This window comes from Triticum aestivum, chromosome 2A, assembly GCF_018294505.1.
Source record: "Triticum aestivum cultivar Chinese Spring chromosome 2A, IWGSC CS RefSeq v2.1, whole genome shotgun sequence".
In the NCBI taxonomy this organism is placed as follows: Eukaryota; Viridiplantae; Streptophyta; class Magnoliopsida; order Poales; family Poaceae; genus Triticum; species Triticum aestivum.
Genome location: NC_057797.1, coordinates 496,997,762 through 497,024,069, shown reverse-complemented (window position 1 = coordinate 497,024,069; position 26,308 = coordinate 496,997,762).

The following is a 26,308-nucleotide window of genomic DNA, read 5'->3' as shown; positions in this document are numbered from 1 at the left end:
AAAGGCTGGCCCGTTTGACTTGGTCAAAAGGTGGCGGGCCGGCCCATGGAAAGCCTGTTAACGGCCTGTTCACATATAGCCCATTTACAGCCCGCTAACCCAAGGCACGTTACGCCCTATCCAAATTAGGGCCAGTAGCGTCATCTGGGCCATCTAATATGATTCCAGCCCATTTTCACTTCTGGCCCATGTATGGCCCATGACGTCTTTCGGCCCATATGAGGTCCTATGTCACTCTTGGCCTATTAACGGCCCGTGGTGAAACTGGCCTGTAATGAACAGTGTATCACTTTACACCCATTAACGGCCCATGGTGAAACTGGCCCGTAATGAACAGTGTATCACTTTATACCCATTAACGGCCCGTTATTCCATTGGGCCATTTTGAGCCCATGTTTTCTTTCGACCTTCTCAGAGCCCATTTATTCTTGGGCTCATTTCCAGCATTCGTTTACTTACGGCCCGTTACTGTCATTTTCTGCTTGTGGGCCAAATTCAGCCCGTGGTTACAGTCGGCCCGTTTGTGGTCCATTAATACGTTGGGCCGTTTTCATAGCGTCATCAAATACGGCCTATTAATGATGGCCCGTTACGGTCAACCCATGAAAGGACGATTCCAACTCTAGCCCGTTTACGGCCATAATGCGGCCTATTATTGGCCCATGTTTGGCCAATCGATCATACGGCCCGTATAAGGCCCATTGATGATACAACCCATAGAAGGCCCATTGTTTCTACGGCCCGTAGAAGGCCTACTATTTCTACGACCCGTAGAAGGCCCACTGTTTCTACGGCCCGTAGGAGGCCCAGTGTCACTACAGTAAATATTAGCCCATGGTTATTATGGCCTAGTTTTAAAAAATAGGTTATTGCAGCCACTAGTTAACCGCGGAAAAAGAACTGCAATGACTACAAGCAAACAAATAAACAAGACAACAAGGAAATAAATAAGCAAGCAACTAACGCTAGGCTATCACGGCTATTACACATATTAGATCCACTGGGCATCAAAGTTCGCCACCAGTGCAAATATAGGGAACAAAGCAGCATATCATATACACTGGCCGTCAAAATTGGCCACCAGTGCAAATAAACGCGGCAGCAAAACAAGAGCATAACTGAAACAACTTCAGAAGAGCTCAAGAAACGTTATCCAGGGTATCCACCATGCCGGCAATAAGCTTAGCAAGCTTATTAGCTTTGTCTTGTTTGGCGCTAAAATCCTCCAACGCTTGCTGTTGCACCAGAAAGTATGCATCTGAATGCTCCAGGGACTTCCGCAGTCCTTCCGCTTCTTGTCGCAGCATAGCTGATCGATGTCTTTCAGCTTGTAGTTGAGACTCAAGAAATCGAACTGATTCAGACAGTGAGTTTGAATAGCTTGTGCAAGCGGTAGTGGCCAGTAACTCCAACACTAAACCAAGACAGGATGTGTCACTATCCTGAACCTTATCTGCATTACTTCCTTTACCGTTGCTTAACAAGGCACTCTTCCCCAATATTCTGTCAGCATTCTAAAAGAAGAAACAAGCAGACACATAACAAGTTTAGCATGTACTAGTATATGAAACTCATTTCGGTGAACCAGTTCATTAGTAAGGTGGACATGATTAAACTACCAAGTCTTCTATTGCCAAGTACTAGTACGTAATAAAAGCATCAAACAAACATATATCTATGTCCTATGGTAGCAATGGAATCTTAAATTAGAACAGTTGTTCTTCAGGTTTAGGCACTTGTTCTACATGAACAGAGTACAGTAAGACACAAGAATATAATACTTAAAAATAGAAAATGAGCTCATAGACCTTACCACATTCTTGGTTCGGGACCAGTACAAAACAAGGCGTTCCCAGTCATCGTCCAGTAAATGTGCCTCAGGAGAATGTAAGGGAATTTGATGAGTTTCTTTGCCGGTGAAGTGCGTTTTCTTCAGGTAATTCCGATACTGCCACCAAGCATTCTTGAAGATAGAAGAGGTATTAGCACAGGTTACCTCATCCTGAGTTTCCAAATCGGTCCTTCTCCGTAGAGAAAAATGGGAAAATTTGCTGTATTATAACCATCATGGAGGTAGGATGTATGGGACGAAGCAAAGTAATTGCCATGAATAACATTACTTACACATGACTCCTACACAAACACCTGCAACTGGCATTTTCCTTCATCTTCAGTATAATATTTCCAAGATGGAAAGATACGCACATACAATTTAACAACATCAAATGTGATAGATGCTAAACTACGACTAGCTGGTTGTGCTTCCTCCATAGGAATAGGTGTACTAACTGGTGGAGTTGGGGTTCGCCGTGATAGTACTGGCCCTTTGGGCACTGGAGCTGCCTTACTAACTGCTCTTGTTTGGGAGCTCTATGGTGGAGATGGTGTTGTGTCAACAGGAACTGGGTTACTATCAGCTGGGGTTGGGGTTAGATTGGGTGAAGCTGGTTCTCTGTCCATCGTATTAGGGGTACAATCTACGAGAGTTTGGGTTATGTGTGGTAGGGCTGGTTCTTGTGCATGTACAACCGGGGTGCTATCTCCACCAAGAGGTAGCACTGTTTTATTTGAAGACCGTGTTTTTAGTCCGCTAGATACTGGCATCACCCGCTCCAATTGAAATGGCTGATAAACAGGAAACATAGTTGAATGTACAGACATTTTACGAGAGACAGATGCCATAGATAGTGTGGAAAAAAGAGGGCATGAAATAGTTGAAATGTATATTGTTTAACTAAAATAGATAGCATGACATAATTTCACATATATGATGTCTATCTAAACTGGATAGCATAGCGTAACATAATTTAAAGATATGATGAATAACTAAACAGGATCGCATGACATAATTCACCTACATGTTATCTAAGTAATCAGGATCGCATCATTTAATTCACATATGTGATTTATATGCTAAACAGAGGGCATTCAATATGATGTCTGAACTAAGAACATGGTGTTGAATATTGTGTATATGATGTCTAAACTATGCAATGCAAGACACCGTATGCATGATATGAGCAGTATAACCGTGCCAAGTTAGAGCATATACCTCAGTGGGGGAATAGGACTGGTCATCTGTATCTGAATCCATCTCTGAGGAGCTATCGGGACCCAACAAGAGATCTTCTTCGACAGGTAGCACTGTCTGCTCTGAAGGCCTTGTTTTCACTCCAGATTTTTCCATCTCCCACCCAAATGGCTGATTCACAGGAAGAGTAGTTTAATGTACAAACATTGTCGACAAATGCAAATGTAATGAAGAAAAGGATGGGCAAGATATCATTCAAATATATGATGCCTGCTTAAACAGGATGGCATTGCACATTTCACATATATTATGGCTGGCTAAAAGACATGACACTGCATAATTCCCATATATGATATAGGAACTAAACAGGTGGCATTACAGAACATGTCTAAACTAAGCAGATGACATATATGATGTCAAAAGTAGGCACTGCAAGGCAACATATGCATGATATGACTAACATCATCATGCCAAGGTAGAGCAAACACCTTTGGGGGTAAATAGGAGTGGTCAGCTGCTTCCGAATCTGCCTCAGAACAGATATCTTCCTCTGGATTACAATCTGGAGAGGGGTGGGGAGGGTTTGCCATGGAACCCACAATGGAGCGATGTCTGCATGACATTGTATTGCCGCGCAAAACTCTTCTCTTTTTCTCTACATGTTCAACATGACTGTGTACAATATCTGACATGCATACGAAAAAAATATGGTGAGATTATGTAAGGAGAGCATGCAGAAATTTAGAGTGATGGTAACAACCAGTGGATCGATGTTTTTCTGTTGAACCAAAATAGCCCTAATGGATCGACGTGAATGTATAGTAATAAGTGATGCAACAAGTGTACAACCTCTTTGCCGTAGCCGTGTCGACCTCAGCATCATTGGGTTGGTCGCTGAAACAGTTGAGGCAGAGGTGGCTGTCGGAGGTGTGGAGGAAGATCTCAGGAATCTGTAGACGGCGTCTAGGGCACTGCTCTGTTGTGATGGATTGTTCTGTCGTTGGAGCAGCTCCGGTGAGCCGTAAGACGTCAAGGCTGAAGCAACACAAGACAAACATCGTCAATCTCAAGTGGGATTCTAATAGCATCTCCAATAGATGATGTAAAATGGATGTAAAATTAACATCACCAAAAACCACCTGACTACAACAGATGAGGAAAAAACTGTTGACTCTAAACTTAACTATCAAAACTGAAATTTACTGTGGAATCTGAATGCTACTGTCGAAACTGAACGCAATGGTAGCAGAGAGGCACTTGACATGTAGTTTAGGGAGGGCCTGCAGTTCATCTTCAACCTGCACCCCCCTGAGCCGCCAGCCACCACCGGCCGAACTGCCGGCCCCAGCGCCGCCTCGCCGCCCCGAAACAACTCGCCACCGCCGCCCCGGCCAACCCTCTAGCCCCCCCGCCCCCCCACCATGAACCCTAAGATAGATAGTGGGGTACCTCTCCGGCGAGCCCCCGTCCCCGCTGCGGGTGGTTCTTCCTTAACTTCGACGAGCCCCCCCAAGCCCTGAAAATCGACTGACCGAAAAGTCGATTCAGTCGACTGAAGTGTGGCTTAATCGGAGCAGAGCAGCAGCACGAGCAAGGGGGAGAGCAGCAGCAGCAGCTCCTCGCACTGGGGGAGAGCCGCCATGGAGATGTCGCCCGCGGTGCTGGCTTCAAGGTAGCCGCTCCATGGGGGTGCGGGATGAAGCACCGTCTGCACCGGGAGGTCGAGTTAAGGAGAAGGTGCGATGCGATGAGTGTACAACCTCTTTGGTGGCGCCGAGTAGGCCTCGACTTCGTCCGAGGAGTCGGTGAGGATGCTACGGTTCCGATGGAGCAGGTTAAGGCGGCGTTGTGGGGATGGAGCAGCCGCGACGAGGCGATCGTCGGAGCAGCTCCTTGGAGGTGGAGGATGGGCGGCTGAACCGGCGGGACAGCGAGATGGACGACGGATCCTCATCCGGGGAGGTGGACGAGGGACGTCGAGCTGTTGCGGTGGACGACGTCGTCGGGGAAGAGGCTCCGGCTGGGCAGCGGTGACGTGGCAGACGGAGGAGGGTGGGGTTTCGCGGGTGGAGCGGAGAGGTTATGGCGGCCTGGGACTTCGAATGGCGAAAAGGCGGCGATGGGAGGGGGTGAAGCATGACTTAGGAATGCGCTTGTCCAAAATGTAGGGTGTGTTACAAAAAGTACCCCCCACCAATTTGAACTAGCGGCCCTTTCGGCTCAGGGTTAGAAGGGGGATTTCGTGTGTCGGGATTTGGCAGCTGGAGGGAGTTTTCATGCGCGTTGTAATTTCGGGATAGCAAGGCGCGGGTTGTGAAGGCGCCAGTTTTGGGAGCACGATATCTGAATTTTTAGGATATAAAAAGACACGGGTTGAATTTTAGGGACAAGCCTAATGTGTAGTAATATTGTACTTGTACGTACCAAATCAATTTGCACTTCCCTCAACCAAAAAGAAAACGAAAAAAATAAAACTATTCACACCACACAAAGAGAGAGTCTTGCCCCGTTTTACTATACAAATGCTATTCAAAGCTACTCCCTCCTTCCATCTATATAGGGCCTAATGCGTTTTTCGATGCTAACTTTGACCAAATATTAGAGCAATGATATATGACATGCAACTTACACAAAGCACACCGTTAAATTCGTCTGTGAAAGGTTCTTTCAATGATATAATTTTCACATTGTGCATGTCATGTACTATTAATCTTGTCAATAGTCAAAGGCGGTCTTAAAAATCTCATTACGCCCTATATAGATGGAAGGAGGGAGTATGAATCCATGTTATGTCCGATTAAATTTTTTCGCTTGCTGTATAATGCATGTAACCTACTCATACCAACATTTTAGTGCATTCCAAATGTCTATACTACCGCTGCAATTCGAACTAAATTTGAATTCGTTTCTCTATTTCAATAAGAATCTACAATCATGATTGTTGCCAACTTCAACCATCATAGTTTCCTTACTATCCGGTATAAATCAGATGGCCTATAATGCAGGATGGTAGGCACACCATCATCAACAACTCCGTTTTTTATAAGAGTAGAGATAAAATATATTAAATGTAGTATACCATGTTCATAACCACACCATGTGTATCACCGTTATATATATTCACACATCCGTCGGTTTGAAACACTATGATAAATTCTTCAAATATCTGAATTCGCTTTTTATAATGAAGTATATATTATCTCTATTCGTCTTTTACACCCACACAACCCTCTTATCTTTGTAGCTAGCGCTAACTTTCTCTTGTGCATGCACACGCCCGCATCCCTCTCACCCTCCCTCAACATTCTGTAGCTCCATCACGCAAATTCATCTTTTCACTTTAGGTCGTTCACCCACGGTGTGTGTAGGCCCCCCAGCTCCTTCTTTATGGCACACATCGATTGATATGCCTATCTAGCCAGGTGTGCCTAGCACAAACACAAGCTTCCCCTCTTCTCTTGTCACCGTCCATGCCTCACTCCCACCACTCTTTTCATCGTTCTCGTACTCGCACACTCCTCCCCCTCGATATAGTATGCCTCTCATACCACCTCCTACATGCATCCCTCTCTCTCTATCCTTCTCCTCGTGCCTCATTTGCTTCTAACACACACATGCATGTATACCGATCGATCTCCCAACATATAGCTAGATCGACTTTAACTACCCCCCCATCGATCGACGTACCTCACAAGTTATGTCTCTCCTTTCTCTTACAAAGGGCGATTGATCTTCCTATGTAGTTACGTCTGCTTACCACAGCCACATCGTCCCCCCTCATCATTCGTGCATGCCTCCTGACCCGTCTCTCACACGCACGTGCACAGACAACAAGCAGCCATCTCCTCTCTTATTGATATTGCGGGCGTGCCCTCCGTTTGTCTAGCAAGCCTATCCCACCATTTGTTAGAAGCAACTCCACTACCACCCCCTCCAACACTCTAGCTCTGTCTCTCTCCCAACCTTATTCATCTCCTACACATATGCATGGATGCCGATCGATCTCCCTTAATACATGAGGTAGATCGATCTCCTTAATACATGAGGTAGGCCTCTCTCCTCCTCCACACATATACCAGCCATTGTACCTCTATAGTTAATTGGGCCTCCCTCTTCCCCCACCACACACCGATAGTCGAGCGCTGCAGGTAGGTATCCATGCCACAGAGACAAACTGCACATGTCCCATCTCACGTTCCAGTAGGCCAGCCACTCTATATCTTTGACGTGGGCACACACAAATTCGATGGCACTCTTTATCGATCGCGCGCGCACACACACACACATCATCCCTCTCTTCGATTCTATGGACACCTCAAGCCGATGATACCTCCACTCTCTTCTCGTGGATCGCCCCCTCTATATATATGTTATATCCAGGACTCTATTTCACACACATTGCATATGTTAAATTTTTTGATTGACCCCCCCCCACAAAAAAACTCTCAAGAACCCACACACTATATCTCTCTAGGTTTGTATCTCTCTCACACAACCCCACGTAGGTGGTGTACGTATACAAGAAGAGAATAGGTGCACCGTGCACGTACTCACGCTTCGTGCCCAGCCACACCCGCGCGGGTACACGGTGGAGCTCATTTCTCCGCAGAAGCTGAATTTGTTTTTGAAACATCAAGTGGCCAGAGACTCGAAAACTTATTTGCCCATTAGTGACTTGTCAGGGCGGTGGATTTTAGTTTGTACGATAATGCTGCATCCACCTAAAGTAACGAAAGTTCTTACGTAAACTTCCTAGTAATTCCCTCTTCGTAGGTGCAGCATTACTCCTAACATTTGTAATATCAGTTTGAAACTTGTAATATTGCCGTGTCCTATTCCTGCGTTTTCAAAATCCTGCGAATCAAACAGGTCCTGAGTTGGTGATGATGTTGTGCCTCCCATCTTTCACCAATAGCCGTCGGATCTAGATCTGACGCATACAAACCAAGCTTCTCCATTTTTGCAAAAAGATGCCTGCACTTGTTCCCTATTTACAAACAACTCCTTGTCTCTCACAATCAGCCTCATCTCCTCCCCACCACATCTAGGAGTAGAAGGCCATGGAAAAATCTCGCGCGATGGCCGCTGCTGGAGCCGTCCACCCCCAATCTTGGTGTTCCGTGCAATGCACGAGCATCTATGCACGGGAAATTATGTCGAATAGGGCTAGTTGTAAGCAGGCTAGCTCTACAGCCATGATGATAGTGACTGCAGACGGTGAGGCTGACTATGGTATGCCGAACACGACGCCTATACTCAGGTGTCATCTCCGGCGCAGGGTCTTGTCACTTCACTGTGAGGAGCAGCACGTAATAATTTGACCAACGGTTAGTACAGTGCCAGTACTCCTACTACTACATTAGTAGTACTACTACTAGTACTAGTAGCACCACTGTCTGGATTTAGGAGTACTACCACGTCCATCTGGATTTTAGTATTTGACTAGCAATATCTAGTAATGCATGTCACCAAAAATGTACTACTCCCTCTGTAAATAAATACATGGTGTTTTATTCCTATCGGCGAGAGAACTTAATGTTTTTTTGCTACTCCTAACTAGAGTACTAATAGGATTACATGCAATGAACTAAACACTGCATGCCATGTTTGGTAGTCTCAAGTCATTGAAAGCATGCACGGCCCATATCTCTCATTGGTTGATATGTCATGAAATAAGAAACAAGGAGGGAGTTAATGCACCATGCCTAAGTATTTTGGGATTATTTGGTTTTCGTAAGGTGACTTACACAACATTTTTGTTTACATGCATTAACATTTTATTAGTTAAATCAAAGGTCAAAACTTGGCGCAAAATGCAAAGGGGACCAATAAACAAGTAAACATCAAACTTCTCTCGTTTGGCCCCAACTAGAGGTCCGGTGAGATGACTATACTGCACCAGCACAGAGGGGGACGCAGCTTCATTGACTAACGGCAACTGCATTTGGTGAATGACACGTGGCCCCAGGGGGTGGCTGGCCCACCTATCATACAGCCAAAGGCAGGTGCAGTAGAGGGCCGAGGAGTAGTACGAAATCCTACGCACCTACGCACGCTAACCAAGGGCTGAGTGATCACTTGAATCGCAAGATCAGTTGACTAGAAGCTACGCTAGACCCATGGAGGCGATGAGCGCGAGCATCAGCTGGTTGTGCCACATGGTCCATGACGCCGGCCCGCGGCCCGGCACCGAGGAACGTCTCCAGGTAGTATTGCTTGAGGCCGCCAGGGCGAGGTGCCACTTGGACGACAGCTTCATCTCCTTGTTCGACGAGGTCCTTGTCGGTTTCCTCGACAAGTTCACCGTCGTCAAGAAGCTTATGGACGACTTTGACGTAAGCCTCCAGCCGACGCGCCCAGGCTCTGCGATGCCCGCCACCCTCAACGGCCACTATGGTAACAACCTCCTCGACGCACTGGTGGCCCTGCGACTGCCCGCCGTCGCACCGGAGAATGTCCACCTCGAGGTCGCGCTCGCCGCGCAGCGCCTGGCGCAGCAAGACACCATCGACATAATCACCCACATCTACGCGCAAATCGTCCACAAGGACTACTACATGCAAGAGGAGGACGATAGGACGCTGGCCTTCTTGGAGCGCAGAGCAACCTTGGACGACACTGTTCAGAAGCACGTTGAGCTCGCCGCCAACGCCGCTGCTCCTCACACGTCGGTTGGTGACCCGGCGCACTAGGGCGTGAGGATGTCGTTGAACGTTGATGGATCCGTATGTATTTTTATCTTTCCGTCAAATCCATGTAGTAGTATATGATACTACAGTAATTATCTTACCTTTCGCATCAACTTCATAATTTTCGTACGTACTCCATGCATGAACGGCGCCAGAACCAAACTTCTCATTACTCTAGGCAAAATCGTTATTTTCTATCTATCGGTCGCGCCATGGAGTAGAACCAAATTTTACAAGTTACGAGTTCAAAAGGAAAAGCCTGCCGTGTTCGCGTCGCACCCCCACACGGTTGGTTCGGCATGCCGCTCAAGCGGGAATGCATGCAGTGTTGCATTTTCACTTACAAGTGGGACCGCAATTGAGCAAACCGACTATCGGCAAACCCCCACCCCGCCCACCGCGCGATGGCTGAGAAAACAGGAGGGAGAAGAGATGGTTGTAGCATGGACTCCAAGAAAATTGGTGTCAGATGGGACTTGTGTGGGTGGCGTGTGCCATACTGCTAGACGTGAATTCTAGTTATGGCCCATGCCACCCCACTATATCGAGCCTATATCGAGGTACGTAGAACAAATTTTCTGCAGTCCTTGCTCAGCCCTACTCTATCTCTCTTCTCAGCCAGCCAGCGAACATGCGGAGCCCATCATCTATTTGCTCACATGCGGCCACACATGTCAGTGAAAACGCAAGAGGACCCACTGAACCTGCACATCTTTCACCTTGACGTGCTGGTGATGAAAAACAAATCCAATAAAGATCTTCGGTGGCCGCTTTTGGAGTTACTCAAGAGTAGTAAGATTCTATTTACAGTTTAACCCAAGATGCACATCTCGTGGCTTCAACTACCACTCTATTTTCTTTCATGACACGGCCTGGATGCTGGATGTCCCACGTGTCGGGAAAAGGAGGAAGAACCCGACCAAATCTTCGGTTCTGCTCTCGGATTAGACTAGTTGTGCTAACTTAAATTTTTATTGTGTACTCCCTCCGTTCCAAAATACTTGACTTCCATTTGTCCAAAAATGGATGTACCTATATACTAAGACATGTCTAGATACATATATATTTTGACAAATAGAACGCATGTATTGTGCAACGGAGGGAGTAGAATGGATGCAAGTTTTTGTATTGGGAAGAAGAGTACATCCATATATTGATAGAGCGCAATTTAGTAGATGTTCTATCACTTTTAGCTAGCACAGACGCAAGATCGAGCCTCCATAGATCAACAATGAATGCATCGAGAAGGCACTAATCCAACTTATAGGAGTAGTAAAATGTATTCTTGTGGTTCTTGTTTTCTTTGGTCTTGCTTTTCTAGTCAAAATTATCGTTGGAGTTTGTGCAAAATGGAGGTGCGTTTGGGGTCGTGTGTTGGAGTTGGCCTTAAAAGTGGGACCGCAGTTAAGGAAACCGACTATCGGCAAACCCCCACCTCGCCTGCCGCGCGATGGCTGAAGTTAGAGAAACGACGAGGTTGAAGAGATTGCTCCAGCACGGACTCCAAGAAATAATATGGTGTCAGATGGATGTCGTGGTGGTGGCGTGTACTATTGTTGATTGGCCTCATTCGATAACCTGTTGCAATGCACGTACAATTATGTATTCGGAAAATAATTTTTTGCCTCGTCGCACCACTCACTCAGAGAAGCGACTCGAAAGCCATTCATAAATTTAGTAAGTTTATCACAGGCATATCATTTTATTACATACAATAGGTCATCAACCCACATCGACAACGAGGATACATTATAAATACTAAAGTTTTCACCACACAACAAATAACAAGCCATGAAATGAACTTCAACTCAACCATTCCGCGGTGTTGGAAATGCTTGCTTTGAACCACAACTGATTCTCTGGGACGGGCCATCCATTGTCGATCTGGAGACCAACGCAGGACTGATCATCTAGGCTGAAGCGGCCTACTATATCAGTACCAGGGTAGGGAACCACCCAAATGTCCGAGGTATAGACACAGTTGCTTCTCATAAATGTGTCAACAGCAGTTGGATCGCCTTTCACCATCATCGGATAGTTTTGTCCGAGGAAGAGCGAGTTTTCTCCAAGACTATCAATTCTGTGCCAGGGAGAAGGAGTTGGCGCTAGCACACTAGTATCCATCCTGAATACCATGCAACGGGTGTTGGAATAGGTCCGGAGAGTGCGACCATGGGAGACACCTGCTTCCTTAGCAGTAACATCATCAGTGGGCTGTATACACACAAGAAGAGGTGATCCACCGGAATTAGTTGCCAGGCGCCACAGAGTATATGGGCGCTGCTCGTGATCATCACCATCGGCATCTCCCCCTTGGTTATAAAAATTTTCAAGTATAGGTGGTGGGATGTTCACAGGACCTTGGAAACACAAGAAGAAGGTTAATTAGTAAAGGGAAACTTGCTAACCCGCATGCATGTGGATGAAACAATTATAATTACGGTGGAAGACAAACGTACCGAAACTACTAGGATGCCATCCAAAAACTATGCCACGAGTGGTGGTAGCAAACACAAGGCCCTCGTATTGAATTGCATCACAGTACTCATCCGTGTACAGAAACTGATTTTTGAGCAATATCCATCGAGTCGAACCACGAAGGACGGCAACAAGCTTGTCGAAGATAGCAACAACTTGATAGTTGTTGTAATTCCAAGAGCGGTTGGGAACTCGACAAATTGCTATCTTCCGTAGAAGACAGTCACCATGATCGTATTTGAACGTGCGTACATTACCGGTGTGCTCAACCTCTAGGCAGTGTGCTGAGATTTTTGGAAGTGGAACCCGGTGACGAGTGTACACATTCACAAGTTCCCACTCGCAGTTGGACCCAATGTAAACAACCCAATCTCCATTTGCGCCCGCCCAAGCCTTGCCCTCAAGCGATGGCATCTTAACATCATACGTATCATTATCAAGCGACATCAACTGGCACAGGGCGAGGCCTCCGTCGTGCCGGCGCCAGTCATCAGGGTCACGGCGAAGAAGATAGGGGAGATCAAACCGCTCCTTGACTCTTGGGTTCTTTGTAATGATGTTATTAGTTGAGTCGAGAATGGGCTTGAACGAACCTGCCATGCTAGCCGAGGTGATGACGTTGCACCGATCAATGAGTTCCTCCACCACATCATCTTTCAGATCGGGGCAAGAATAACGGGGTCGTTTCCGGCCTGTTCCCTCCATGGAGAAGACGATCGAACAATGGCAGAAGAAAGGGTGAAGGGCTGAAGGAAAATGGAGGAGGGAGAGGAAGAGCGTGCGACAGCAGTTCCAAATCGAGAGGGAAAGGCGAAGAGTCGGTGGACGGTTGCGAGTTTGCCACGGTTCACGAAGAGGCGCCCCGGCCTACACGTCCGTTCGAAATACTCCTACTACTCGCCGTCGTCTCACTGATATGTTGGAACGGGACCACATGTCAACGAAACATGGTGTGTAATTTCTCGTGCAAAATGCGATCTGGCCGCGTTGGCCCGAGGTGCCGCATTAGTTATCGACCTTTATTTTTTTAATGGCATGTCCGATCAGTTTTGAAGCACGACTAACTGGTACTGTACGTGGAGAGGATGACAGTAGGGACCCGCCAAGGTCATGGCAGTACGCAAGCAAGTGCCTCCTTATTTCAAGCCAATAAAAAATGGCTCCTCCTAGTGGATTTCTGACATCTGGGTCCCATGCCATTGTCAACGTAGTCAATAAACGAGAGAATTGCACAACGAGCGGCTGACACCAGGGACCCAGCAGCTCGCCCAGTTATTTTTGTTTTGGGTTAATTTGATAAATGCCACTCCAAATCTGGTGTATCCGAGAAATGCCACTGCAATTTCCAAACTTTGAAAAATGCCATTTCATGCCATTTCTAGTGGCATTTTTCGAAGTCTGGAGTGGCGTTTTTCAAAGTTTGCAAACTGCAGTGGCGTTTTTCAAAGTTTGCAAAAATTGCAGTGGCATTTTTCAAAGTTTGGAAATTGCAGTGGCATTTTTATGAATCGCCATAATTGGAGTGGCATTTATCTAATTTGTTTTTGAGACGGAAGCAGGGTGTCAACTGGGCTGTGCGGGACACTCTGGCCTGTCTAGACAGCCTTTTCTTTTATGTTTACCACAGACCAGCCCAGTAGTTTTTTTTCTTTCTGAAAATGGCTAGCCCAGTTCTTTTGTGATTTGTCAAGTAAGTCGCTTTATCAGGCCTGTTGGGCTGCAAATCTTTCAAGACGAGGAGAGCTTCATTCGGCTGGCCGAGAAAATGGCCTATCAGTAATGAGAAATGGGCTGTACATTTTTAAAACACATCAAACCGACAATTATTTTCAAATATCTTTTTTTCATTTCGAGATTTTAAATTGCATTGATTTTTATGCGTGGACAATTTATTGGATTTTATATTGATATACATTTATTTTTAAAATCAGTCTGAATGTGACTCGAAATTTCGGGATTAAAAACAGTTCAGACCGCACCGACATATGCAAAATTTCGTATAATTTTTTAACCGTGGCCACAATATGGGCTGTAATGCTAACATAAAGAATATGGGCTCCAAAAAACCCGTAAGAATTAGCAAATGGGCTGTAAATTATTTGAAATAATGGCAGATGGGCTGTATGCTGTTTTCCATAGATTTGAGGCTTTCCACAGATGGCCTGTATACTGTTGGATGTCCATCCAACGGCCGTCGTGCTTCTTCAATCTCTGCTCTTCCTGCTCCAGCCGCTCAAACAAGCGCCGGCGGGACTGCCTGCTCCCTCCTCCCCGCGGCCGGCTGTGCTGCCACGCAGGCCTCACCGCCCCACCGTACTCCCATCGCTGGCCTAGCCATCCCTCTACTCACCCACACCTACTGTTATTCTCCGGCGACGGCAGACGAACCAGTAAACCCTCGTACAGTCGTACTCCCCTCTGCGTGGGAAACAAAAACAATTGCCGAGTCTTCCCTGCCTCCGTGTCGTTCCCTTCCTAGGCCTCGCTGTCGTCCACCGCCCTGGTGCTCTCGGCGTGGCGTGGTCAGCATGGTCAACGACCGACATGCATCTGAAGTGGACTGTACGTGGAGAGGCTGACAGCTGGGTCCACGGCCGCACGCAAGGAAATGCCTCCTTATTACGCGCAAAATAATGATTTCCTCCACCTGACATCTGGGACCCACCGAAACGGCCTCTGTATTTCATGAAAAAAACGTTACCGCCGCTGACAGCTCGGACCCACCAGCTATATCTTCGCACGCAAGGAAGTGCCTCCTTATTACGCACAAAAAAATGAATACTCCCCCTCCTAGCTGGGACCCAATATAGTGGTCCTACTAAGTTGACGGGGACGAAGGGCTTTGTCAACTTATTCAATATGCACGATTCTCGCTCGACTGACCGTACGATGTCCATCCAACGGCCGTAGTGCTTCTTCAACCTCTGGTCTTCTTGCTCCAGCCGCCCAAAGCAGCGTCGGTCGTGCCGCCTGCTCCTGCCTCCCATGGCTGGCTGTACTGCCGCAGAGGCCTCACTGTCCCCATACTACTCCCACCACTGGCCAGGCCATCCCTCCACTCCACTCACCCACACCCCCTGTTATTCTGCGGCGACGGCAGCGCAGCCGAACCAGCGAACCCTCGTACTCCTATCCGCGTGGGCATCCACTACTACATCTTCCCCGGCTCCGCGTCATCCCCTTCCTAGGCCTTGCCATCGTCCACCACTGTGGTGCTGTTGGCGCGGCGTGCTCAATGTGGTCAACGACCGAATTCCATCGGAAGAATACTGTACGTGGAGAGGCTGACAGCTGGGTCCACGGTAGCCGCAAGGAAGTGCCTCCTTATTACGCGGAAAATATTTATTCGTCCACCTGACAGCAGGGACCCACCGGACGCCCACCAGTATATCACGAAAAAAACGTTTGCCCCTGACTGCTGGGACCCACCCGACGGGCCACCGTATTTCGCGAAAAAACGTTCCCCCTGCTGTCAGCTCGGACGCACCGGAAGTGCCTCCTTATTACGCACAAAAAAATGAATACCCCCTGCTAGCTGGGACCCACCTTGGTGGGAGGCTGACTTGTGGGCCTACTAAGTTGACGGGGACGGAGGGCTTTGTCAACTTAGTCAATATGCACGATTCTAGCTCCAGTGACCGTACGATGTCCATCCAACGGCCTTAGTGCTTCTTCAACCTCTGGTCTTCTTGCTCCAGCCGCGCAAACCAGCACCGGTCGTGCCTCGTGCTCCTGCCTCCCGTGGCCGGCTGTGATGCGGCGGAGGCCTCACCGTCCCCTACAACTCCCACCGCTGGCCAGGCCATCCCTCTACTTACCCACACCCCCTGTTATTCTGCAGCGACGGCAGCCTCACACCGCAGCGAACCAGTGAACCCTCGTACTCCTCTACGCGTGGACATCCACTGTCGCGTCTTCCCCGGCTCCGTGTCGTCCCCTTCCTAGGCCTCACCGTCATCCACCGCCCTGGTGCTCTCGGCGCGGCGTGGTCAATGTGGTCAAGGAACGGCTTCCATCGGACATGGACTATACGTGGAGAGGCTGACAGCTGGGTCCACAGCCGCAGCAAGGAAGTGCCTCCTTATTACGTGCAAAATAATTATTCCTCCACCTGACAGCGGGGACCCACCGGACGGGCCACCGTATTTCATGAAAAAAAACGTTTGCCCCTGATAGATGGGACCCACCAGCTACATTTTCACACGTAAGGAAGTGCCTGACAGTCGGGACCCACCTGGTCGAAGCATACATAGCGTTGTCATTCTGGTCGCGAACGTGTACGTACATATATACTAGTGGATGTAGAGATGCGCACGTGTCGTAGTAGAGGCGCGCACGTAGCATGTACACGTACGTACAGCGGCCAGGGTGCAAGAAAGAAAATACGGCCACGTATGTGTACATACGGGTGGGGTCTCGAACGCCTACTCGCGCATACATACGGCCAGGGCTCATGTACATGGCTGGGTCGGAATGGAGAAACAGCGTCGTCATCGTGTTCATGGGGAGGCAACGGAATGCATCGTGTTAATGGGGAGGCAACGGAATGCGTCGTGTTCATCAGGAGGGCTTGGACGAAACAGGCAGAACGGAGGAAACGGCCTTGTGTTCGACCGGCCACGTTCGAAACGGGATCCTGTTGATCGGGAGGGGTCTGGCGTACTGCAAAACGGACCTCCTACGGTCGAAACGGGGCTCCTGTTCATCGGGAGGGGTGTGGCGTACCGCAAAACGAAGGAAATAGACTTGTGTTGGAGCGCTACGGTCGAAACGGGGGTCCTGTTCATCGGGAGGAGTGTGGCATACCGCAAAACGGGACTCCACGGGATACTGTTCATCTCCACCATTGACCCCCTCCAACCTCCATGATCTACTGTTCATCCACCGTCGACCTCCTCCAGCCTCCACCTGCGACTATTCATCCACGGGCTCCTGTTCATCCAGCCTCCACCGCGCGCTACTCCGCCGGCTACTGTTCAACCAGCCCTCTCCACGGGCTCCTGTTCAACCACCCCTCCATGGGCTACTGTTCATCCTGCCCTCCACGGGGTGGTCCTGTTCATCTAGCCCTCCACGGGGTCCTATTCATCCAGCCCCAACCGGCTCGATCAATCGGGGTCCTGTTCATCTAGAGGCAACACCACGGGGTCCTGTTCATCCACCCCCACTAGGAACTGTTCACCCCCCCCCCCCCCGCAACGCTCACTGTTTATCCAGAGGCAGCATCGATCGGCTTCAGTTAGCAGCAGTAGCGAAGGTATCGCTCGATCGGGTTCAGTTAACAGCCATCGATCGATCGCTCGGGTTCAGTAACGCGTAGCCTGCAGTGCAATCGCTCGGGTTCAGTTAGAGCCCAACGCCTCGCTCGAGTTCAGTTACAGCCAACGCCTCGCACACACGTGCGTACGTGTACGAGAGAAGCGCGCATCGCTTGGCCCCCGACATCCCACCGCACTACTAGGAAAAGGGCTACTAATGGCGCACCAGTTTTGCCTACTAATGGCGCACTACTGGTGCGCCATTAGTATCATGCCACTAGTTTTTCTTACTAATGGCGCACCACTAGTATACTAATGGCACACCACGAAGTGCGCCATTAGTATAGAACACCATGCGCCATTAGTATCTGGCATACTAATGGCGCACTGTTGGGTGATGCCCCATTAGTATGAATATTAGGTTTTTTTACTTTTCTGAATTTTGCACAGGTTACAAAATATATTATTGGACAAAATATAGACAGCACCCCACGGCAAGAGAAGATTCATAGAATAAAATAGAATATTAGTATCCGAATACAATTCATCATATTAGTGTCCGAATTCAAAAGACCGAACAAAGATAGAACATTACAAGTCTCGAGACCGCGAGTAGCGAGTTTGTCGGAAGTAATACTAATCCTAACAAGTCCTACTAATCATCATCATACAACTTCTACTCGTTATTAATAACAAGTCATATGATCATCATCTTGATAGTCATCGAACCAACCCTACTTAATTGTTCTTAGCACATGATCATCAGTATTAGGCAGGACCTAAATACCCTATTTAAGCTAAAATAGCATAAAACAATATAGACCCTGACTCTCCATTATGGAGAATGGAGAACATCCTGTCTCCAATTCTTGCGCTTCGCTTCCTTTTGCTTCCAAGAACCTCCTTACGACTGTCCATACATTTTTTCCATCCTTTGATTTTCATGTCTCCACTTCTTTTAGAAATCTCGTATGGACAGTTGAGATTCGTAGGATGACCTGGCTGTATGTTCAAAACATTAAGACTACCTTTCTTATACATCAAATGAGGCACACAATTCTTTGGGATTATCTGTTAAAAAACATAGTAATAACTTCATAGTTAGCAATGATGTACTAGTTTTAGAAGTATGCAAAAGATGCACGGATGTCGTAATAGTAAAAATCTTACCAGGGTATCTCCATGGTAGTTACCGTAGTTGAACACATGCACTAGTGGCACATATTTACCATAATGTTGAGGAGTTTGATTGCGGATATTGTAATTCTCAATGTCAGTACAAAATCCGACCAGATGATTTTTCTCCTTGTAAGTTGTTAATTCGGAGCCATCGGTGTAGTGGGTTTTGTCTACCATCTCCCGCACATTCTTTGAACAATAAAAATAAGATGTTAATGGAAATAAGCTGTCAACTATTTTGAAATAAACAATATAAATTAGCTAATAACTATGTTTGAGAAACTCACATAGCGGTAGAATTGGAGGCGTATCAACAAGGACCCAAATGTCCATATTGTCTTGGTTGATGTCAGGATTACTAAGATCCATGGTGATAAGAATACCCTCATCAAAACCATACATGGTGCAAAATGCTTCCCAATTTTTGCAAGCAAAATGGGTTACGCTCTCAGAATTATATAGATTTACTTCAAAGTCCACATCATGATGAGTCCTTAGGTGAACTTTCTTTGTTTCAGAAATTTCATGGTCTTCAAAATCCATCCTCTCCAAGACATAGCGTCTTGCATGGCATGGGATAAGCTATACTCGAATTGTAAAAGATGAAAATTACACGTTGAAATAGTTGAAGTCATGCTTAATTATGAAAATAACACTTGTCGTCGTTGTGTACCGTTTCAACTTCAAAGGTCTCCTTGAGCTTAATGCTGAAGCGCCGATCATCGTCCAGGTGAGGCATGTCGCACAGACCTCGATCGTCGTGGCACCAGTCGCACTCCCCCAGGAGATTTTCGTCGTCCGATGACGACATATCCTACGTTCATAATTCAAAACTACATCATTTAGGGTTTGTCGACACCGAGGCATCCTAAAAGCTAAGCTTTTATCATTTAGGGTTTGTCGATGCTGAGGCACCCTAAAAGCCTAAGCTTTCATCATTTAGGTTCTTATCGACACAAAGGCACCCTAAAAGCCAAGGTTTTATCATTTAGGGTTTGTCGACGCCGAGGCACCCTAAAAGCCTAAGCTTTCATCATTTAGGTTCTTATCGACACCAAGGCACCCTAAAACCTATGGTTTAATGCAGCAAGAATAAAGGGGCAGTTGATCCTACTTAATTAAGTACTAAGATACCCCGGCCCATGCATTAGTCGCAAGTACCCCATATGTCCTATTTTTAGCAAAGTCATGCTAAAATTCACGGAAAATTTCAGCATGACCTTTGCTGAAAATAGGACATATGGAGTACCCGAATTTGCCAGAACGGAAGTTAATCGACATTCCAGCAAACTCAAGGGCCTCTCGGGGTACCTGCAAATTCATCACGACACAATGGTCAGAGACAAAACCCAGCAAACTAGCAAGATGATCATCATCTTTTCAAGTCATTACTTGTCAAACGCAGAAGTGCATAACACAGGCTCACCGACATAGACACACATAACAGCCGCACAACAGCATAGACATTAAACATGTGCAGAGATCACAATCAACAAAGGTTTCCATTAGGTGTATTTCAGACTATTATTCCCATCCCGAGAAAGCATCGACTTCAGAATATCCCCTTTTCAAAGATTGTGTTCTGTGATGAAAGCACTAGCCAATCATGTTAAAGCTAACCCCTACTTTTGACCCTCAACTATAACAACCGCATGCAGTACACAGAAGTGTTGATGCAGGCATCAAACATTATAATGCCACAGGGCAAGGTCTCAAGTTACATGATCAGTTGTGCTTGACTGAAAATTTTGACAGGAAAATTTTGACTGAAATTTTGACTGGAGTAACAAAGGCATAACAGTAGAAATTATAGGTGTAGATTGCTCTGTTCAACAAACTTCCTATCAGTCCAACAATGTTTCTGAATCTAAACTTTTTCAGTTAACAGAACCTAAACCTGACAATGTTCAGTTAACAGAAAGGGAGGGGGGAGGGGAACCGGTGCAGCTCACCGAGAGGAAGACGATGGGGAGCTCGTGCGGGGCCGGGGTTGACGAGGTGACGCGGATCGACGGTGAGGCGTCGGTGTCGTAGAGGCGCCGGAGACCTTGCCCTGCGAGATAGAGAAGGGACCGTCATGTTACACCCTCGATGCGACTATATCTCCCACGTGTCGAGGCACGACTGAGAGGCATAATCGCATTGAAGGCATATGTCGCAAGTTAGGAAATCTTCACAACATCCCATGTAATATAAATAATAAAGGGGAGATAACATAGTTGGCTTACACTTGCCATGTCAATCAAGTACATAAATAACATTACATCATCCAAACACTCATGGCCCGACTACGACGCCAAAATAAAAGAGAACCCAACATGCGACAACGGTCCCGTTCACCCCCAACTGGGCACCACTATGGATCATCGGGAAAGGAAACTTAGTATCGTTGAGAGTCTTCGTCGAACTCCCACTTGAGCTCATACGCGTCTCCTGGAGCGGAATCATCAGGCCCTGCATCTGGTGTAATAGTAATCTGTGAGCCTCAGGGACTCAGCAATCTCATACCCTCGCGATCAAGACTATTTAAGCTTATAGGTATGGAAGGTAAATATAGGTGGAGCTGCAGCAAGCGACTAGCAAGTATGGTGGGTAACTTATTTGCAAAAGAGAGCAAGAAGAGGAGGCAAAGCACGAGTGAGAAACTAGAGAGCAACCTGCGCAAACATTACTCCAACACCGTGTCCACTTCCCGGACTCCGCCGAGAAGAGGCCATCATGGTAACACACTCGGTTGATTCATTTTAATTAAGTTAAGGTTCAAGTTATCTACAACCGAACATTAACAAATTCCCATCTGCCCATAACCGCGGGCATGGCTTTCGAAAGTTCAATCCCCGCAGGGGAGTCCCAACTTAGCCCATGACAAGCTCTCACGGTCAACGAAGGAATAGACCTCCTCCCAAGACATCCCGATCAGACTCGGTATCTCGGTTACTCAAGACACTTCGACAGGTTAAAACAAGACCAGCAACACCACCCGAATGTGCCGTCAAATCCCGATAGGAGCTACACATATCTCGTTCTCAGGGCACACTCAGATAGATCAAGCTACGAGTAAAACCAACCCTCGAGTTTCCCCGAGGTGGCCCCGCAGGCTGCCCGGTTCGGACCAACACTCAGAGGGAGCACTGGCCCGGGGGGGGGGGGGTTAAAATAAGATGACCCTCAGGCTCCGGAAACCCAAGGGAAAAAGAGGCTAGGTGGCGAATGGTAAAACCAAGGTTGGGCATTGCTGGAAAAGCTTTAATCAAGGCGAACTATCAAGGGGTTCCCATTATAACCCAACCACGTAAGGAACGCAAAATCCGGGAACATAACACCGATATGACAGAAACTAGGGCGGCAAGAGTGGAACAAAACACTAGGCGAGAGGCCGAGCCTTCCACCCTTTACCTAGTATATAGATGCATTAAGACAACAAGATAATATAATGATATCCCAACAAGTAAATAAATGTTCCAACAAGGAACGGCCTTCCAATCTTCACCTGCAACTAGCAACGCTATAAGAGGGGCTGAGCAAAGCGGTAACATAGCCAATCAATGGTTTGCTAGGACAATGGTGGGTTAGAGGTTTGACATGGCAATTTGGGAGGCTTGAAAGCAAATGGTAGGCATCGTATCATTTGCATAGCAAAAGAGCGAGCAAACTAGCATAGCCAAGATAGTAGTGATTTCGAGGGTATGATCATCTTGCCTGCACAGAGAATTGACTGGATCCTCGAAAGCAAACTCAATGGGCTCCTCGTTAGCAAACTCGTCTCCCGGCTCTACCCAAACAAGACAAACAAGCAACAAAGACACCATCAACCACGTGCAAGGACCAAACAATATGATGCAATGATGATATGCTATGCGGGATGCGATGCGGGATGCCAAATGCAAGAAATGACAGGAAAAGCATGAACCTGGCCTCAACTTGGAATCCCAAGTGTGCCACTGGCAAGATGAGATGAAATCGCTTGAAAACGATATAAAGAACGCCGGAACCGGAGTTACGGTTTGGAAATGGCAAGCGATTCAAATATGGCACCGGTCTGTGATTTACAGCAAGTAGCCAACTAAATGCAATGAGATGAACATGCTACAGCAACCAAACATGACAACAAAATACATGGCAGGGATGCATTCAAGATGCTTAACAAAAGTATAGCACTGAGCTACGGCCAATTCATCCATTAACAGGTTCAAACAAGCATGGCAAAACTGCATATGGAAAACATATGTCAGACTTGGTGAAATTAACACTTGTCTGGAATTTCAGATCAGGTAGCCCTCTTCGGAGCAACAAAACTACATGCTACAGGATCTTAACATGGCAAAGTAAAGCATGGCACGGAGCTACTCAAAGAGCTTAACAAAAGTCCCTTACTAACCTTGAGCCAAAAGGGATCAGAAAATACAATTGCAAGCACGTCAACATAGCAAAAACATAATCAGTTTTCAGACTTAGTGAAAACTGGCACATGCTGAAATATAACTGAAGTAGGCATGTTCACGAGCTCGATGCACTCACTACGATGCAAGTCATGGCAAGATAAGCATACACCCATCAAGAAGGCACAAAATGCAAGCTAGACATGGCAAGAACAATAGCATAGCATGCACGGATCAACTACAACATCACCGGAAAAATTGCAAACAAGTTGACAATCTGCCCAGATTCACAAAGTAGCAAAAGTAGAGCTCGATTGACTCAAGCTAGGGTGCTCCATAATTTCAAACAAAGGCATGGATGGATAGAGCACTACAATAATAACAAAACATCCTTACTGATCATCCTCAAAAGAGGCACGGATCAATAGGAAACAACATGAACATATGGCATCATGAGATAAACAGCTCAAGGACTTAGTGGAAATGCTAAGTCCCTGAAAACAGAATTAACAAGTGCACCACTTGGCAAGTTTGTGCTAGTCACCACACACATCACAAAAATACATGGGTTGCACCTCTGGAAAGATGACAAAACCCTTAACAAAACATATGTAGAGCATCAGGGCATATCATGCACACATTAATCATGGCAAAAATGACAAAAACCTAAATGGAGCAGCAGATCTGACAATAATCTCAAGTAGCCCTCTTCTAACAGCATTTTGGGCATCAAGATGAACTCAAATGAAAATGATGCAATGGAATAAAATGATGTACTCTCTGAGATGAACATTTTGATATGCTATATGCATGAATCGGAGCTACGGATGCAAAGTTACGGGGCTATGAACAGGGTCACTTGGATCTGGAATTTTAGGGACTACGAAATTTACCACCGGATCTAGGGTTGACCCGGCACGTAGATCGAGGCGGAGGCGCGCACTGTTCACCGGCGGGGATGGAGCTCACCGGAGCCGGCGTTGAGGAGGGAGGAGGCGGCCGGAGGGTTGCGGCGGTCGGCGGTGGGGATCTGCGGGCGCGGCGGCTTGGCGGTGGCGTGGGCCGGGAGCGCGGCGGCGCGTCGAGGCTGGTGCGGCGGCGAAGGCGGCGGGGCCGGCGAGGAGCTGCCCGGGGCGGCGATGGAGGAGAGGAGAAGGGCGCGGGCGCGCGGCGGCGGAGGGAGTGGGCCGGGGCCCAACGCGGGCTGCCCGGGCGGCCGGGGGCGGGCGGCGGCGCCACGTGGCGGGTGCCTATTGGCCTAGGGCGCGGCGCGGAGCGTCCGGACATGTCCGGCCCGACAGTTTTCTCCGGCGGTGCATGGGTTGGATCTAGGGTTGGATAGGGGGATCCGGATTTCGGGGAAGGGGTCTAGTTTTATAGGTAGAGGGAGCTAGGAGAGTCCAAATGAGGTGCGGTTTTCGGCCACGCGATCGTGATCGAACGCTCTAGATGATGGAGCAGAGTTAGGTGGGTTTTGGGCCAAATTGGAGGGTGTTGGGCTGCAACACACACGAGGCCTTTTCGGTCCCTCGGTTAACCGTTGGAGTATCAAACGAAGTCCAAATGATACGAAACTTGACAGGCGGTCTACCGGTAGTAAACCAAGGCCGCTTGGCAAGTCTCGGTCCAATCCGGAAATGTTTAATCCCCACACACGAAAGAAAGCTAGAAATGACCACCGGAGGAGAACGAAGCGCCGGAATGCAAAACGGACAACGGGGAAAATGCTCGAATGCATGAGACGAACACGTATGCAAATGCAATGCACATGATGACATGATATGAGATGCATGACAACGACAACAACACACGGAGACAAAACCCGAACCCGAGAAATAAATATAACTTAACGCCGGAAACGGCAAGAGTTGGAGTACAAATTGGGAAAGTTACATCCGGGGTGTTACAACACTCCACCACTACGAAAGGATCTCGTCCCGAGATCTAGGACTGAAAGAACGCCGGGTACTCAGAACGGAGGTGATCCTCGCGTTCCCAGGTAGCTTCACGGTCGGAATGGTGTGACCACTTGACTTTGAGAAATTTGATTGACTTGTTGCGAGTCTTGCGTTCAGTCTCTTCAAGAATAGCAACTGGGTGCTCACGATAAGAGAGATCTTCTTGGAGCTCAATGTCCTCGAAGTTGACGGTGCGGTCAGGAGTCTTGAAGCACTTTCGAAGCTGAGAGACATGGAACACGTCATGAACATTTGCAAAGTTTGAAGGAAGCTCGAGTTGATAGGCGAGGTCGCCTCTCTTGCTGACAATCTTGAAAGGTCCCACGTATCTGGGGGCAAGCTTCCCTTTGATACCGAAGCGACGAGTACCTTTCATAGGAGAGACGCGGAGGTAAACATGATCTCCGATCTCGAAAGCCAAATCACGGTGCTTACTATCATAGTAGCTCTTCTGACGGGATTGGGCTGCTTTGAGGTTATCACGAATGACTTTGCACATTTCCTCTGCCTCTGTGATTAAGTCATTACCCAAAAGCTGACGTTCACCGGTTTCAGACCAGTTGAGAGGGGTACGGCACTTCCTGCCATACAGAATTTCAAATGGGGCCTTGCCCGAACTTGCTTGAAAACTGTTGTTGTAGGAGAATTCAGCATAAGGAAGACAATCCTCCCACTTCATGCCGAAGGAGATCACACAAGCCCTGAGCATATCTTCAAGAATCTGGTTGACACGCTCGACTTGACCGCTAGTTTGAGGATGGAAAGCTGTGCTGAAGCGGATGTTGGTGCCCATGGCCTTCTGAAAAGAATCCCAAAACTTCGAGGTAAAGATGCTGCCACGGTCTGAAGAGATCACTTGTGGAATACCGTGCAGAGAGACAATACGAGAGGTATAGAGTTCCGCCAATTGAGCTGCAGTGATCGACTCTTTGATAGGCAGAAAGTGAGCCACTTTGGTGAGTTTGTCGATGACAACGAATATAGCATCATTGCCACGCTTGGACTTTGGAAACCCAGTCACGAAGTCCATTTCAATGTGGTCAAACTTCCATTCTGGAATGGCAAGAGGTTGGAGGAGACCAGCTGGCCTTTGGTGTTCTGCCTTCACTCTTCTGCAGACATCACATTCATTCACGAATTGAGCAATCTCGCGCTTCATTCGAGTCCACCAATAAGCTTGCTTGAGGTCCTGATACATCTTCGTGCTCCCAGGGTGGATGGAGAGGAGAGAATTGTGAGCCTCGTTCATGATCACTTTACGGAGGTCACCTTTGGGTACAACAATACGATCCTCGAAGAAGAGAGTGTCCTTGTCATCAAGGCGGTAGCACTTGTA